Raw genomic sequence first — 14,652 nt, forward strand, 5'->3', positions numbered from 1 at the left:
CCATTGAAGGACAAGCTGAACTAAGAAGTGCCAGAGAAAAGAAGTGAAGGGGAAGGAATTCCAGCTTACAGGGCATGAGTCTGCAGGGTATCACAACAACAACCTAACACCCAATCCTCTGCTTGATGGCTGGTGACGGGGAGAGGTGCTGAATGAGGTCGTTGCAAGGAGGCTTGCTGCATGTGCTGCTCCATGCATGATCACCATAGGTCAACACTGCAGAGTGCTTGCAGGGAAGCCAAGATGGCCATTATTTTTGATGGCTGCACAAACCCAATGGGTGATGCTCGGCCTGTAGAAAGTCATTGCAGCCAATATGGGTGCACTAACTGTTGGCACTGTGTGCAGTACCACTGAATGCATGGCACTGTGGTTGGTGTAGCATCCAACATTATGATTAGTCAGGCACATGCATATCATAATGGTATCATGAGAGCTTCTGTCCCAGCTTCCTCTGGGGACAGATGCTTCTGCGTGCACTAATCATCTGTCAAAGAAAGACGTGTTTAACTGTGTTTGAAGATGCAGGCATGTGTGTACAAGGATCAGCTGTGGCTCAATTAGTAGCACTCTTACCACTGAGTCAGATGGTTGTGGGTTCAACTCCCACTCCAGCGACTTGAGCACAAAATCTAGGCTGACATTCCTGTGCAGTGCCGAGGAAGTGCTGCACTGTCTTTCAGAAGATATATAAGAAACATAAGAAATAGGAGCAGGAGTAGGCCATACAACCCCTCGAGCCTGCTCCACCATTTAATACGACCATGGCTGATCCGATCATGGACTCAGGTCCTTATTCCCTTATCGGTTAAGAAACTGTCTATCATATTAAACCAAGGTCACGTCTGCCCTCTCCAGTGGACATAAAAGATCCCATTGCACTATTGGAAAAAGTGCAGGGAGTTCTCTCCAGTGGCCTGGCCAATATTCATCCCTTAACTAATATCATTAAAAATTAGAGTATCTGATCATAATCACATTGCTGCTTGTGGGAGCTTGCTGCGCATAAATCAGCTGCCACAATTGCTACATTACAACAGTGACTACACTTCAAAAGTACTTGGTTGGCTGTAAAGTGTTTTGAAATGGTGCTGAGGTTGTGAAAGGTGCTATACAAATGCAAGTTCTTTCTTTCTGACTGGCAGATGAACACACTGATCACATTGCCTTCAGTCTGACCTCTCATTGTTGATCTGCCTCTTTTTCTTTCAAATATTTCAGATGTGTATTCTGATTGGAAAGCCCATTGTTGCCAGTAATGTTGCTGGGGGCAAAGAAATGACAATGATTGACCAAAAAGGACGATGAGAACCCAAGTGCTCGTAGGAAAAGAAAAGTGGTTAATAAATGACCGAATTACACTCAGGTCAGCATGACTCTGTTGTTTCCATGACTTTTCGTATACTTACCATTACCTAGCAACCTCAGACATCCATTTACATGGGAACAGTTACAAATGGACATTTGGCATTCTCAATGTTGGGCATCCCTGTCCCCAAATTAATATTTAAATGAAGCCTCCCCCCTCCCACACACACACACCGTTTGAAGTGAGTGCTTCCTGTGACCACAGGAAACAATGATAGAAAATGGGACAGCCCACAAAGCGGGTGGTGATTCAGCATGATGGAACTTCACCCAATTTTCAGAAAACCCAATCTTGTATCTGCCCACGATGAAACACTATGGCTCTGTTGCTTGCTTCTGGATATAATGATGGTCAAACAGCAGTCAAAGCAGCTGAAGTTGATAAGGGATGGGCTACTCATGGCAGAGTCTATCCTCTACAGCAGGAGAGATGGGAGGAGGCTGCCAGTACTGTACAAGGTTATGACTGGTGCAGTACCACACAAGTAGACAATACTCGGATCTCCATGTTTACGCTAGAAACGCATAACCTGTTGTTGCTTGCATGTTCTGTATCAATCCAGAAAGTTTGCAGCCATGATTCACAATGCTAATTCCCAAGATGTTATCATCTGAAACACTGCACTTGGATGTAGAAGAGGAATCACCATGCCAACAATAACTTGATGAACAGAGGTTGCTGATTCAGACATTAGACTATGCGAAATTTCTAACTTATTCATTCACCCCAGAGTACAGTTTTTCCCCAAGTCTTTCCTGTGCTCTCATAGCCACTGGCATCAAATTCCGAAAGCATCTGACCTTGATATCGTTCCCACTGGTTGTACTTTGTTATTTTGCTATATACTGTACCAAATAGTGATGAAAGATTCTCAGGCACTAAGGAAATCAAGGGATATGGGGATAGTGCGGGAAAGAGAAGTTGATGTAGAAGGTCAGCCGTAAACTTATTGAATGGCAGAGCAAGCTCGAGGGGCCGTATGGCCTAATCCTGCTCCTATTTCTTATGTTCTTATGTGAATGCATTGGCCCGGCAGGGTATATATTTGCATCCATAATTTCACATAAATTGAGTGTTTGATCTATACCATGCTGTGAGAGGCTGGGGCAACAGGAAGAACTGAGACATCTAAATACATAGGAAGGAATAAAATCTGAGGATAAGTCTGCATAAGCCATTCTCACACAACACATGGTATAGGCCATTCTCATGCTACTGTGAACATTTGGTTGCAATGCTCTATTGGTAAAGGGTGTGTTTTGCCTCACATATGCGAAGTGGTGACACCTATGGGTGACACCTTTGGGTGACAGTGAGTCTAACATGGTTTGGGAGTGGGCAGTGCCCAAGTAGATAACTTTGAAAGGGCCAATTTCAAGCGAATAGGAGAGGCCTTGGAGAAATGACAAGAAAAACTCAGTTAAGGAAAAATGGAACACCTTTTAAGAGCATTCCACTGACCATGTAAGGTAACTATGAAGGAAATAAAGACTTGCATTTATATAGTGCCTTTTATGACTACCAGACATCTCAAAGCACTTTGCAACCAATGAAGTACTTTTTGAAGTCCCTGAGAGAGCAGACAACTCGGTTTGACGTCTCCCTCCAAAACACATACACCATTTTGGGTACTGTTGGGGGGGATGACTCATCAGGGAAGGACAGCAGCAGCCAAGTTCATGGCACCGTGGTGCACAGGAGGGCAGGAAAATGAGTGGGAGAGCTACAGTGGTCGGGGATTTTATTGTAAGGGGAATAGATAGGCGTTTCTACGGCCGCAATCGAGACTCCAGGATGGTATGGTGCCTCCCTTGTGCAAGGGTCAAGGATGTGTCGGAGAGGCTGCAGGAGGGGGAGGGTGAACAGCCAGTTGTTGTGGAGCATATAGGTAACAACGATATGGGTAAAAAACGGGATGAGGTCTGACAAACTGAACTTAGGGAGCTAGGAGTTAAATTAAAACATAGGACCTCAAAGGTAGTAATCTCAGGATTGCTACCAGTGCCACATGCTAGTCAGAGTAGGAATGACAGGATAGCTAAGATGAATACGTGGTTTGAGGAGTGGTGCAGAAGGGAGGGATTCAAATTCCTGGGACATTGGAACCGGATCTGGGGGAGGAGGGACCAGTACAAACCGGACGGTCTATACCTGGACAGGACCGGAACCAATGGGGGCGTGTTTGCTAGTGCTGTTCGGCAGAGGTTAAACTAATATGGCAGGGGGATGAGAACCTATGCAGGGAGACAGAGGGAAGTAGAATTGGGGCAGAAGCAAAAGATAGAAAAAAGAAAAGCAAAAGTGGAGGACAGAGAAACCCAAGGCAAAAATCAAAAAGGGCCACATTACAGCAAAATTCTAAAGGGGCAAAGTGTGTTAAAAAGACAAGCCTGAAGGCTCTGTGCCTCAATGCGAGGAGTATTCGGAATAAGGTGGACGAATTAACTGCACAGGCAGCAATTATCAAATATGATATATTGGCATCACGGAGACATGGCTCCAGGATGACCAATACTGGGAACTCAGCATCCAGGGATATTCAACATTCAGGAAGGATAGACAGAAAGGAAAATGAAGTGGGGTAGCGTTGCTGGTTAAAGGGAAATTAGCGCAATAGTAAGGAAGGACATTAGCTTGGATGATGTGGAATCAGTATGGGTGGAGCTGCGGAATACCAAAGGGCGGAAAACACTAGTGGGACTTGTGTACAGACCACCAAACACTAGTAGTGAGGTTGGGGACAGCATCAAACAAGAAATTAGGGATGCGTGCAATAAAGGTACAGCAGTTATCATGGGTGACTGTAATCTACATATAGATTGGGCTAACCAAACTGGTAGCAATACGGTGGAGGAGGATTTCTTGGAGTGTATTAGGGATGGTTTTCTAGACCAATATGTCGAGGAACCAACTAGAGGGCTGGCCATCCTAGACTGGGTGATGTGTAATGAGAAAGGACTAATTAGCAATCTTGTTGTGCGAGGCCCCTTGTGGAAGAGTGACCATAATATGGTAGAATTCCTTATTGAGATGGAGAGTGACACAGTTAATTCAGAAACTAGGGTCCTGAACTTAAGGAAAGGTAAATTCGATGGTATGAGACGTGAATTGGCTAGAATGGACTGATGATATTGAAGGGTTGATGGTGGATAGGCAATGGCAAACATTTAAAGATCATATGGATGAACTTCAACAATTGTACATCCCTGTCTGGAGTAAAAATAAAATGGGGAAGGTGGCTCAACCGTGGCTAATAAGGGAAATTAAGGTTAGTGTTAAATCCAAGGAAGAGGCATATAAATTGGCCAGAAAAAGCAGCAAACCTGAAGACTGGGAGAATTTTAGAATTCAGAGGAGGACAAAGGGTTTAATTAGGAGGGGGAAAATAGAGTATGAGAGGAAGATTGCAGGGAACATAAAAACTGACTGCAAAAGCTTCTATAGTTATGTGAAGAGAAAACAATTAGTGAAGACAAACGTAGGTCTCTTGAAGTCAGATTCAGGTGAACTTATAATGGGGAACAAAGAAATGGCAGACCAGTTGAACAAATACTTTGGTTCTGTCTTCACGAAGGAAGACACAAATAACCTTCCAGAAATACTAGGGGACCGAGGGTCTCGAGAGAAGGAGGAACGGAAGGAAATCCTTATTAGCCGGAAAATTGTGTTAGGGAAATTGATGAGATTGAAGGTCGATAAATCCCGGGCCCTGATAGTCTGCATCCCAGAGTACTTAAGGAAGTGGCCCTAGAAATAGTGGATGCATTGGTGATCATTTTCCAACAGTCTATCGATTAAGGTAACACCACTTTTTAAAAAAGGATGGAGGGAGAAAACGGGTAATTGTAGACTGGTTAGCCTGACATCAGTCGTGGGGAAATGTTGGAGTTTTATTAAAGATGAAATAGCAGCGCATTTGGAAAGCAGTGACAGGATCGGTCCAAGTCAGCATGGATTTATGAAAGGGAAATCATGTTTGACAAATCTTCGAGAATTTTTTGAGGATGTAACTAGTAGAGTGGACAAGGGAGAAATAGTGGATGTGGTGTATTTGGACTTTCAAAAGGCTTTTGACAAGGTCCCACACAAGAGATTTATGTGCAAAATTAAAGCACATGGTATAGGGGGTAATGTACTGACGTGGATAGAGAACTGATTGACAGACATGAAGCAGAGAGTTGGGATAAACAGGTCCTTTTCAGAATGGCAGGCAGTGACTAGTGGAGTGCTGCAGGGCTCGGTGCTCGGACCCCAGCTCTTTACAACATACATCAATGATTTAGATGAAGGAATTGAGTGTAATATCTCCAAGTTTGCAGATGACACTAAGCTGGGTGGCGATGTGAGCTGTGAGGAGGATGCTAAGAGGCTGCAGGGTGACTTGGACAGGTTAGGTGCATGGACAAATGTATAGCAGATGCAGTATAATGTGGATAAATGTGAGGTTATCCACTTTGGTGGCAAAAACACAAAGGCAGAGTATTATCTGAATGGCGGCAAATTAGGAAAAGGGGAGATGCAATGAGACCTGGGTGTCATGGTACATCAGTCATTGAAAGTTGGCATGCAGGTACAGCAGACGGTGAAGAAGGCAAATGGTGTGTTGGCCTTCATAGCTAGGGGATTTGAGTATAGGAGCAGGGAGGTCTTACTGCAGTCGTACAGGGCCTTGGTGAGGCCTCACCTGGAATATTTTGTTCAGTTTTGGTCTAATCTGAGGAAGGACGTTCTTGCTATTGAGGGAGTGCTGCGAAGGTTCACCAGACTGATTCCCGGAATGGCAGGACTGACATATGGGGAGAGACTGGATCGACTGGGCCTGGATTCACTGGAGTTTAGAAGGATGAGAGGGGATCTCATAGACACATATAAAATTCTGACGGGACTGGACAGATTAGATGCAGGAAGAATGTTTCCGATGTTGGGGAAGTCCAGAACCAGGGGACACAGTCTAAGGATAATGGGTAAGCCATTTAGGACTGAGATGAGGAGAAACTTCTTCACTCAGAGAGTTGTTGAGCTGTGGACTTCTCTACCGCAGAGATTTGTTGTTGCCAGTTCGTTGGATATATTCAAGAGGGAGTTAGATATGGCCCTTATGGCTAAAGGGATCAAGGGGTATGGAGAGAAAGCAGGAAAGGGGTACTGAGGTGAATGATCAGCCATGGTCTTATTGAATGGTGGTGCAGGCTCGAAGGGCCGAATGGTCTACTCCTGCACCTATTTTCTATGTTTCTATGTTTCTATGTTTCTATGTTTCTTATCCGAAATTACCCATGTGCCAAGAACTAATGAATATAGATTAATCAAATGTGACCATAAATAAATTGTTATAAAAGAAAGAAAGACTTACATTTATATACTCCTTTCACGACCACCGGACATACCAAAGCACTTTACAGCCAATGAAGTACTTTTGATGTCTAATCACTGTTGAAATGTAGGAAACTTGACAGCCAATTTACACACAATAAGCTTCTACAAACAGCAATGTGAAAATGACTAGATAATCTGTTTTTTATAATGTTGATTGAGGGATGAATATTGTCTAGGACACCGAGGATAACTCCCCTGCTCTTCTCCGAAATAGTGTCGTAGGATCTTTCACATCCACCTGAGAGAGCAGACGGGGCCTCGGTTTGACGTCTCATTCAAAAGGCAGCGCAGCACTCCCTCAGTACACTGGCGTGTCAGCCTAGATTTTTGTGTTCAAGTCTCTAGAGTGGGAAATGAACCTACAACCTTCTGACTCAGAGGTGAGAGTGCTAGCCACTGAGCCATGGCTAACATAGGTAGTTAATCTGCAGTGGAATCATTCGGAAAATCAAAGTCGACAAAGCCTATAGGAAGAAAGGTGAGTGAAACCACTGGGAATCTCCAAACTTATAAGAATAGGTGGTCAGGCAGGCGAAGAGAGACCGAGAAAGGAGCATAGCTGTATAAAACAGTAAGACATTCTTCCCATTTTGTAAAAGCATGAGGGTGATCAAAGGGAGCATTGAGATCCATCAAGGATGTAATTGGGTTTGAAAACCTAGGTTTCTACGAAAGAATAGGTAACATGGAGTGAACTGCCTCTCTCATGCACTTATTTTTGGGCTAAAAATTGGAGAGGACAAAGTGGGATAAGGGAAGATGCAAATTAAAATCAAATGGCAGAAAAATACAAAAAGAGATCAATGAAAAAGAAAAAGATCTCGACTTTGCTGTATATTTATGATCCAGATCATTAATTAGAAAATCAATTCAAATAGAACAATAATCAAATGGTATTAATGTTTAGGTCACAGTTGAATGGTAGGTCATAAGGAATTGGTGAAAGCTCTCTGCAAGCCAAATAACTATATCTTATTCTAATAAGAGAAGAAAATATTTTAATTCTTTATTGCTGTTAAGAAGTTTGAAGGAGTAGAAAGAGGGGATAATTTGTAAACAGAGCCAATACAATGGGATAGATTTTCAGCTTACTGCCCAGATGTAAAACTGATGCAGTAGATCGGAAGTCCATTATAGAAACTGCTCGATTTACATTTCTGTCAAAATCAATGGAAATAAAAATCAGATGGTTTGTATAATGGTTGGCCAATCTGCATCGCCAATTTTATGCCCGAGCTATTTCTCGGACTCTCTTCTTGCCCTTGGTGTGGCTCCCCATTGTGACCTGTGCTGATGTGCCACTATCTCTTCACAGGCCGATTGTTCTAAATAATGTAATGTGAGGATCCAGTTAGTGAGGATTGTAAGATTGTAATGCCAAAGTTGTAAGGGTTGAATAATGCAGATTGTAATGTTCAAATTGGTAAGGGTTGAAAATGTAGATGTTAATGTTTGGTGGCGGGGGGGGATTAAATAAATTGGATATAATCCATAATAATGTGAAATCTTTGTTCTTCAGTTCTTCCTAACTGACTTTCTGGTGTTCTTTTCCGCTCAGCCCTTTCACTCTAACCTTTTCTCTTGGTCTGGGAATCTTGCTGAACACTCTCTTAAGCTATTGCGATGAATCTGCTATCCAATATAGTGTTGCATAGTCACTTCAGCTCTATCCATATCCAAAATTTCTGAACGAAACAGTACAAGTATATTTGACAGTTCTGTGCAGAGACCTCCTCAATATTCACTCAGCATAAACTTAGTTTGCCTTAGTTTGCAATCAAACAACACAATCAGCTCTGATAGTTGCTAGTTGTGAAGTCTGAAATCAGTGTCTAATCTCTGTTAAACCACTGTCCCAAATTGTTATAATTTATGCACAAGGAAAGTTTAGAAATGGTACTCTTTAGTAATGACATTTTAGCTTTAGGGATCACAATCAATAAGAATAAAACTCAAATCTTATACTCCTGCTGTTTTTTCTGTTTTGCACATTTTTCACACAAAAGAACCAAAAAGATCGCTGCTAGATGGGAAACTGATAATCAAAGATAAATATTCCAATCCATGGTTCAAAAGAACTAATGAATGAGTTTTTACTGTACTATAATAATAATAACTTTTATTTATATAATGCCTTTAATGTAGTAAAACTGCCCAAGGCGCTTCACAAAAGTGTTACAGACAAACAGATAAATTTCACACCGAGCCACAGAGGAAATTAAGGCAGATGATCAAACGCTTGTTTAAAGAGGTAGGTTTTAACAAGCGTCTTAAAGGGAGAAAACGAGGTAGAGAGGCATAGAGGTTTAAGGAGGGAGTTCCAGAGCTTAGGGCCCGGGCAGCTGGAGACATGTCCACCGATGGTTGAGCAGTTACGAGGGATGTTCAAGAGGCCAGAATTTGAGGAGTGCAGATATCTTGTGGGATTATGAGGCTGAAAAAGATTATAGGGATAGGGAGGAGCAAATCCATGGAGTGATTCGTAAACAAGGATGAGAATTTTGAAATTGAGGCATTGTTTAACTGGAAGCCAATGTAGGTCAGAAAGCACAGGGGTGACTTGGTGCGGGTTAGTACATGGGCTGCTGAGTTTTGGATGACCTCAAGTTTACGTAGTGTGGAATGTGGAAGGCCGGCCTGCAGTGAGTTGAAGTAGTCAAGCCTAGAGTAACAAAGGCATGAATGAGGGTTTCAGCAGCAGAAGAGCTGAGGCAGGGGCGGAGGCAGGCAATGTTACGGAGGTAGAAAAAGGCGGTTTTAGTTATGCTGCGGATATGTGGCTGGAAACTATTTTCAGGGTCAAATATGACACCTTGGTTGTGAACAGTCTTGTTCACCCTCAGAGTGATGGTAGGAAAAGGGGTGGAGTCAGAGGTTAGGGAACACAGTTTGTGGTAGGGACCAAAGATAATGGCTTCGGTCTTCCCAATATTTAATTGGAGAAAGTTTCCGATCATCCAGTATTGGATGTCAGATAAGCAATCTGACAATTTAGATACCAAGTAGGAGTGGACCGAAGTGATGGAGAGGTAGAACTGGGTGTCGTCTGTGTACATGTGGAAACTGACTCCATGTTTTCGGATGATATCACCGAGGGGCAGCATAAAGATGAGAAATAAGAGGGGACCAAGGACAGATCCTTGGGGGACACCTGAGGTAACGATGCGGGAGTGGGAAGAGAAGCCATTGCTGGAGATTTTCTTGCTACGATTAGGTAGATTATAATGGGACCAGGCGAGTGCAGTCCCACCTAGCTGGACATTGGTGGAGAGGCATTGGAGGAGAATGGATTGATCAACTGAGTCAAAAACTGCAGATTGGTCCAGAAGGACGAGGAGGGGCAGTTTATCTCTGTCATAGTCACAAAGGATGTAATTTGTGACTTTGATGAGAGCAGTTTCGGTACTGTGGCAGGGGCGAAAGCCAGAGTTAACTTTAATTGGATTAAATCTCTTTTCTAAGCTTCTAAGTTATAAGAACACAGATACATATTAGTAGAAGTGGTGGTAATTCTCAGCAAATATATAATGGTTCCTTGCTTTTTAATAAGATACTGCAGTACTATTTCTTGTCTTACCCAAAGTCATATTTGGTACCACAATCAGCCTGCATTTAAATTTAATTTATTTTAAGGGTGCTATTATGGGAAGCATTACATTCATAAATATTTAAACAGAACATAGCTGTTAATGTTGGTGCATTTCAGTGTATCCACAATCATCCTGCAGTAAATGGCAAAATTTATCATGGGGCAATAGATTTGCTGTACATGTTTGCATCAAATCTAAAGATAAACAATTTGGAGCATGTTCTGTCTCTGTGTACAAATTAAAATGTGCAGGGAGTAGAGTCAGGGAATCAGACCTAGCTACACTTTACTCATTTTGTAGAATCACATCAGAAGGGTCATTAGGACTCAGGGGGACAAATAAATCACTAACAACAGTTGGTATTCCTCTGCGAGGGAGAGCGATATTTACTTGCTTCTGTAGACGCTAATCGTTTCAGATCTACATGGGCACGAAAACTCATCAAAACACATTCAAATCATTCCTGTTCTATTCGTTATAATTGCAGTGAATTGACATACCCTGGATAATTAACCTTTGACAAAAGAACTTAAACTCGTGTGATGACAGAAAATGCATTTACCATCTTTTACAGGGATGTAGCCTTCTCCAACTAGTTACAGAGAGACAGAGATTGTAAAATAATTGCTGTTAATTAAAACAAACTGCATTTCTGACAAAATGCCTCAAAGATTAGTTCAAAAATTTGACACTGTAATTTTTCTATAATTTTGTTCTCTTTGTGCATCATTATAGCAATTAAACTTGACATAGTTGTTTCTCTTTATGATGTTCATTAGTGTTTCTTTTTCATCAGGTTTCAAATATATCGAGTTTAGGACAGATCCCCAGAGAGTCAGCAAAGTTCTACTGCTTTAAAGTAACTGCACACATTTCCCACAGCCAAAAAGCCGTGTTCAGAATAAATACAGCAGCAAAATGCTTCATTATTTTTGTCGCTTTTCATATGGTTAACATAGTAATTAGCATGGTGTTTCTCATCAATAAAACTCGACATTGCACATCTTTTTCTTTAAAATCCTGAAATCCAAGAATTGAAGAATGTTCCAGAAGTTTCAATAGATTTATCTCGGTTACACACTTAGGGCTGCGTGACGTATTCAGCACCAGTACCATTGTTTTTATTTCAGGATTTCATTGACAAACTGCAAAATCAGTAACCTGAAAATGAATTTCAAAAATCACCGTTTAGATTACAAAGCTAGACATCGTAAGGCTCCCAGCAGAGAAGCAGTCAGTATGCCACACCGTTATGCTATAATATCTGGTCAACGATGAAGCACTGTTTAGACATACAATGAATGGATTAGTGTTTAGAAAGGTGAGAGTGGTCGTCATTAATTTGCTGCTTGTGTGTAGTGTACGTTGTATAAATTATTGAATTGGATTAGATATCTGCTATATTTACATGCTTAATGGGAGTCTGTTCTGAAAATTTATGGAGTTTCTGCTCAACAAATAAATGAAACATTGAAGCAGGGTGTACTATTTAAGGTAAATGGTTTAGAGGGTATATATTGCATTTGGAAATATAGTTGCTGATGTGGCAGATAGGTATGTTAACTTATCGAACACTAAAGTGGGTATAAATATAACAGTCTGTTTAACGCTATTGTAAGTCAGTAATCTGTAGCCGAGGAGTTTACTTTTTGGGTTCCATTACATGGCAATCTAAAAGAAAATGAACAGATTTCTACGTTAAGAAAGTGCGTAAGAAGCTTTCTGCTGGTGATGTGCTAATTCCCCAATGTGCCATCAGTAAGTAATTAGAATGTGTGGGGGCAAACTGAACATCAGCATGGACTTGTTTATTCTCATTATTTTATAATTTTAAAAACCCTCTAGGTGATATGACAGAGCAGTATAGAACATAATTCAGATTATTAGCATACTAATTGGACACAAATATAGGCCCACTACAAGGGATCCAACTGAATAATTTCACATCAACCTAATTCCACGATGAATAGTTCAATATTAATTGGGAAGAATCAAATTCATTATTAAATGTCACACTCTTTAAAAAAAAAATTCTGCTACCTTTTAATCTTTTATCACTTCACATTTTACAGGGGTTCAGTGATTCAATTCAATTTTCCAGGGAAATGACTCATTACTATATTTACAAATATATTGAATTAATATATATATATCTATAAAATACATAAAATTGATGCTGCAAGTACTTTTAATGTTTTATTCGTAAGTGTCTTACGAAATTCATAAAACATAAAAAAAATATTGCATATTTTATAACTCCATGCTCCCAATGCAGGCAAAAGCACACTGCTTAAAATATTCAGAGAGCTGTGTCACTAGCACAAATACTAAAAAACTTCTTGTACCTAAATGTTTTAGCATGTTAATTATATGTACGTTATCGAGAAAATATTTATAGTTACAGTTTACCTTAGCCAATGACCATAGTTTAAGGTACAACTGAAAGGTTCATTTTCTGTATCTATATCAATGTGAGAATAGTATACCTTTAACTAAAGCCACAGAGGGAGGCCATTCAGCCCATCACACCTGGCTCACTGAAAGATCTATCCACTTACTCTCAATTCCCATCCATTTAATGTTTTAATGTTTCCCCATTTCCCTTTTAAAAGGCTATCATGGATTTTGCTTCCAGCATGGTTTCTGGTGGGACATCTCATATCCGAATGATCCTTTGTGTTCAAAAAAAATCTACTTGATTCTTTTGGTGGGGATCACTTATTTGTTAATTTAGACACAAATGTAGAGTGAAATTAGACAAAAACAACTTTTCTATGAAGATATGTTTGTCCTCTCGGATCATTTAGAGAAATGGTTTTGATCAGTCTTTTTCATATTGCAACAGATCAGTTGTGAATGAAGTTGATTGTTTCTTAAGCACTGCCAATTAAAAATGTTATATGGTATGTTCATTTAGGCTTTTGGCTATGACGTTTATTAAAGACATATTTTCCTTGTACTGCCCACTGCTATTAATTGAAGTAGATGATTGCCTGCCTCCCTTTAACTAATGACCTTTTTATTGTTGATGAGGAAGTTTTTTTCTGACATGTAAGAATTTAACTACTCTTTGATTTTTACATACTGTTGTTCCAACTTTGATGCTCATTCGCCCAGATTTGCATTCAGTGGTTGATTCTGCTTCCGCTCTGCCAGTGTCACATAAAGTGAATTTAATCATTAAACCACAATTCCACTGGTTTCACAATCGGATCATTTATCAGTTGACTAATTTTTGACTAATATCTTTTATTTTCCTATTACAACTTCCAAATTTGAAATTATCGTTATCCTTTGTGGAATTAATAATCTTGATAACCTTTGTCGGTCCAACTGTTACTAGAAGCAATTATTCTTTCAATTTGGTCTTGATGGAAAATAAACTATTTTTGTCATGCTTTCTTGATGTCTAATGTTTCACCTTCATTGTGAAAAATATAATATTCTAATTTGCAGTAACTCTCTATAAACGGTCAAATATTTGTCTTTATTTGCAAGCATTGATACATGTACCACTGAGTGAAATGTCTTTTGTTTGAAGGTAAGCCAGAAAAAAATAATTCTGAATCCAGCTTCCCTTTGTACCACTTCACAGAGCAGATCTCCTACACTGACAGGATGTCCACTTTGTATTGTTTGGCTCAGTTCCAGTGTCCTCCATATAAAAGGAATCTCCTGATTTACATATCAAAGAGAGAAAGAATAAAATGGTTCTAATGGTCTCAGAGGAGAGCCAAAAAATATGAGAGTGCAGAAATAATGCCAGCCCTTTTAAACAAAAAAACATTGTAGGGAATTGTATGAATATATAAGCATTTGTAAATAAAGCAACACAATTAATTGTTTAAAATAATGAACTAAATGGCATGTAATTATGAACTGCAGAACGAGGGGAAAAGAGATCTAATCTTCCTTAAATGTATTACAGTATAATCCCTTTGATGAGAAAAGAAACATACATAAAATAGACTGGATTCCTTGGAGAATAGGTTTCTCTGATATGTGCTTTGAACTATGAGCTGCTTAGAAATGTTTGACTTGTGATGAAGGCTATCCATTATTAAAGCTCAGTCATATTGAGAGAAAGCCAATCTATTTCCTACAGAATCCAAGTACAGGCTCAACTTTACTGCCATGATCAAGAGCCAGGGCGAAGTTGGGTTTAGTCTGTAAATAGTTTACTTTTATAAACAAACTTGGGGGCGAGGACTCATTGTGGTCACTAATATGAATACAATCCAAGCGAATATATTGATGATCATTGGTACACATAGCAACCGGAATATTCCCTCTTGATCCATTCCATTTCCAATAATT

Source organism: Pristiophorus japonicus, chromosome 6, assembly GCF_044704955.1.
Source record: "Pristiophorus japonicus isolate sPriJap1 chromosome 6, sPriJap1.hap1, whole genome shotgun sequence".
Taxonomy (NCBI): domain Eukaryota; kingdom Metazoa; phylum Chordata; class Chondrichthyes; family Pristiophoridae; genus Pristiophorus; species Pristiophorus japonicus.